Genomic DNA, 4722 nt, shown 5'->3' with positions numbered 1-4722 from the left:
CATATAATGTTATTTGAATAGTGAAATATTTTCAAATGCCCATTCCTTGCTAGCTCTTTCTGTTATATCCTGCTATCTGTTTTCTCTCTGTCTGGTCCAACCTTCTTCACCGTTATGGGGTTAAGCCTCCACAGTACAAACTGTTATATTGTGAAGCGATTGGACGTAGAACCTGCTCTCCTCTTTTCATATATCTCTGTTCAATTCTCCTCATTCTCATGACAAGCTGTAATGGAAACCGTGCCATCCTGCACCATACCCACTTAATTTGAGAAATTCGGAGTACAAAGACAACTAATTAGAGTAAACTAATTTGCTGAAGAGTCCACAGCTCAGGGATCATCTCCGCAGTTCAAGACTCCACACGCCTACCCTGAAGACGTACTAAAATAGGAAGGCAGCTGTCAAGACACGCTGGTTATTCAGATCTGTAAGTTAGAGAGAGAGAGAGAGAGAGAGAAAATCAAGTTGAGACTCTGCATGCAGAATCTCAAAAATATCCTCCAGTGTTACAACGTAAAACACCAAATAATGCCTGCAGACGCAGAGTACCTAGGCCGATACCCGCTAATTATCAAAATACAGAAAAGAGACCGTTAAATTCTACAACCACCTAAAAGAAAGCGAAATCCCCCCCTTCTTCCATAACAAACAATCACCTTACAGAGAGATGAACCTGGCAAGGTGGCCTCTAAGCAAAGCTGGTCCTGGGTCTCTGTTCACAAACACAAACACACCCCACAGAGCCCCAGGACAGCAACACAATTAGAACCAACCAAATCATTGAAGGAAAAAGAATGATAATTACTTGCACATATTGGCAAAATTAACAAAAAAAATTTAGCGAACTAGATGCTACTGCCCTAAAACAGAGGGTACACAGTGGAGAATACCCGCCCACTGTGACTGACCCAAACTTAACGGAAAGCTTTGACTATGTACATACTCAGTGGCATTAGCCTTGCTATTGGAGAAAGCCACTGTAGGCAGACCTGGCCTGTCAAGAGAAACGGCTACGTGCACATTTCCACAAAATGAGGTGAAAACTGAGCTGCACTTCCTAACCTCTGCCAAATGATGCCATATTTAGAGATGCACATATTTCGCTCACATAACACAGCATCCACAAAGAATTAGAAAACAATACTCCCAATTTTGATAAACTCCCTATTACTGGGTGAAATACCACAGTGGTGACAATACAGCAGGAAGATTCTGTTTGCCACAGGAAAAGGGCAACCAGTGAAGAACAAACACCATTGTAAATACAACCCATATTTATGTTTATTATTTTCCCATTTGCTTAAACCATTGCAACATCGTGCACACTTTATATAGACATAAATATGACATAAGACATTTGAAATGTTTATGTCTTTTGGAACTTCTGTGAGTGTATATGTTTACTGTCATTTTTTATTTGTTTACCTTCACTTTTTTTCATTATATCTATTTCACTGCTTTGGCAATGTAACATATTGTTTCCCGCCAATAAAGCGCCTTGAATTGAATTGAATAGAGAGCGAGAGAGAGAGAGATAGCGAGAAAGAGACACGAGAGAAGAGAGAGAGAGGAGAGAGAGAGAGAGCGAGAGACGAGAGAGAGAGAAAGAGAGCACAGAGAAGAGAGAAAAGACACAGAGAAGAGAGAGAGAGAAGATAGGAGACGTGAGGCCGGGACTAAAAAACAGAATTGAGATGGTGACGGGCCGACTATGAATATTAGAGAGCCGGAGAGGAACGGCCGGAGGGGATGAGCTGGGTAAAGATGCCGGATCGGGAACCCAGAAGAGGCGAGGAGAAGACAGACGAGAGAATGGAGATGAGCGTAGGATGGCTGAGAGGAGACCGGCGGCTTATGATGTCAGCAGCGGATGTGAAGGTTTCAAACGGCGAAGCGCTAAGGATACGAGATAATGAATGCGCCATTGTGCGCACTGCGACAGTTGATACCGGCACCGTTAGATCGGGCGGCGACCGGCTAACTATCGCCACACTAGTATTTTCAGACAGGACATAAACGACTACAGCGAAAGATGTCGGCTCGGACAGCAAACAACGCCATAAAGGAACGATCGCTGAAATCTTAGCTCAGTGGGGGTTCGGCTGCGATGCTCGTGTGAGGATCGGTAGAGTGGGAACGAATAGAGAGGAGAGCGGGACACAGATTGTCACGCGAAGCCCGAGGCTGGCGGTGCGAGATAAGGATGAGGAGCGAGAAGAGAGAGATCCGAGAGAGAGAGAGAGAGAGGAGAGAGAGAAGAGAGAGAGAGATGACTCGCGGACCGCTACGGAGCTGTTCTCTAAGGCTTGTTATGGAAAAGTGTTTTATTTCTGTAATTCAAGAGTTGCAGCTTGCTGATGAAAAACTGTCCACAGGGTTCCTTCATCGGTCTTAACAGTCCTGCAAAATTTCACTTACAGAGGCATCAAACATACTTTTAAGCTTGATTAAGAAAAGTGATTTTTCTGTATTTTAACATGATTTGGAGCTGTGTTTTGGAAAAGTGTTTGTATTTCTGTTTTCAACAGGATTTACGGCGTTATGAAAAAGGTTTTTTCAGTTTTTCAACATTCGATTTAGCAGCTTGTTTAGAAAAGTGTTTATTTCTGTAATTCAAGGTGCAGCTGCTGAAACTTGTCCACAGTTTCCTATTCATCGAGTTTTAACCAGTACTGCAAAGATTTCACTTACAGAGGCAATCTAAACATGACTTTAGAGCTTGTTTATGAAAAAGAAATTATTTCTGATTTTCAACGTGAGTTGGAAGCTTGTTCGGGAAAAAGTGTTTATTTCTGTATTTCAACATGATTTAGAGCTGTTTATGGAAAAAGTGTTTTTTCAGTTTTTCAACATGATTTAGAGCTTGTTCTAGGGAAAAGTATTAGTTCTGTAATTCCAAGGTTGCAGCTGCTTGGAAAAACTGTCCACAGGTGTTCCTATCATCGAGGTCTTAACAGTACTGCAAAAATTTCAGCTTACAGAGTGCATCAAACATGATTAGAGGCTTGGTTTATGGAAAAGTGATTTTTATGATTCAACATGATTTGGAGCTTGCTTTTGGAAAAAGTTGTATTCTGTTTTCAACATGATTTAGAGCTTGTTTATGAAAAAGTGTTTTTTCAGTTTTTCAACATGATTTAGAGCTTGTTTTATGAAAAAGTGTTTCTTTCAAGTTTTTTCAACACTGATTGAGAGAGCTTGTTTATGTAAAGTGTTTATTTCTGTAATTCAAGGTGCAGCTTGCTGAAAACTGTCACAGTTTCCTATCATCGAGTGCTTAACAGTCCTGCTAAAATTCAGCTTACAGAGTGCATCAAAACCATGATTTAGAGCTTGTTAAGGAAAAGTGATTATTTCTGTATTTTTAACATGATTTGAGCTTGTTTTGGAAAAAGTTTATTTCTGTTTTTCAACATGATTTAGAGGCTTGGTTTATGAAAAAAGGTTTCGTTCTTCAACAGTGATTTAGAGCTTGTTTATGGGAAAAGTGTTTATTTCTGTAATTCAAGTTGCAGCTTGCTGAAAACTGTCCACAGTGTTCCTATCATCGAGTTTTAACAGTACTGCAAAGAAGTTTCACTTGTTACAGAGGTGCATCAAACATGATTTAGAGCTTGTTATGGAAAAGTAATTATTTCTGTATTCAACGTGATTTGGAGGCGTGTTTTTGAAATGTGTATTTCTGTATTTCAAATATTTAGAGGCTTGTTTATGAAAAAGTGTTTTTTCAGTTTTTTTCAACATGATTTCGGAGCTGTTATGGAAAAAGTATTTTATTTCTGTAATTCGAAGTTGCGCTTGCTGAAAACTGTCCACAGGATGGTCCTATATCATCGAGTCCTTTAAACGATACTGCAAACAAAAAATGTTCACTGTTAACAGACGTGCATCAACATGATTTTAAGAGCTTGTTTAATTGCGAAAAAATGATTATGTTCTGTATTTCAACGTGATTTGGAGCTGGTTTTTGCGAAAAGGTGTTTTTCAGTTTTCCCCAACCCATGATTTAGAGCTTGTTTATGAAAAAGTGTTTTTCAGGTGGTTCAACATGATTTAAGAGCTTGTTTATGAAAAGGTTATTTCTGTAATTCCAAGGTTGCAGCTTGCGTGAAAATAACTGTCCCACCAGTGTTCCTAATACATCGATCTTAACAGATACTGCAAAAATTTCACTTACAGGAGTGCATCGAAAAGAAGCAGAATGATTTAGAGCTTTTATCGGAAAAGTGATCGTATTTATGTATTTCAACATGAATTTGGAGGCTTGTTTTTGGCGAAGAAAAGGTAGTTGATTATTTCGTTTTTCAACGAGAGAATAGATTTGAGAGAGAGATGATTTTATGGAAAAAGAAGGTGTTGACACTACTCTGAGGTGAGAGGGACTCTATCTGGGGGGTTGAGACTGGGAGGACATCAGACACTACTCTGAGGTGAGAGGGACTCTATCTGGGGGATTGAGACTGGGAGGACATCAGACACTACTCTGAGGTGAGAGGGACTCTATCTGGGGGGTTGAGACTGGGAGGACATCAGACACTACTCTGAGGTGAGAGGGACTCTATCTGGGGGNGACACTACTCTGAGGTGAGAGGGACTCTATCTGGGGGGTTGAGACTGGGAGGACATCAGACACTACTCTGAGGTGAGAGGGACTCTATCTGGGGGGTTGAGACTGGGAGGACATCAGACACTACTCTGAGGTGTGCACGGGGCCTCCAC

The sequence above is a fragment of the Salvelinus sp. IW2-2015 genome, unplaced genomic scaffold (assembly GCF_002910315.2).
Source record: "Salvelinus sp. IW2-2015 unplaced genomic scaffold, ASM291031v2 Un_scaffold2814, whole genome shotgun sequence".
NCBI lineage: Eukaryota > Metazoa > Chordata > Actinopteri > Salmoniformes > Salmonidae > Salvelinus > Salvelinus sp. IW2-2015.
Note: the sequence above shows the minus strand (reverse complement) of the source record.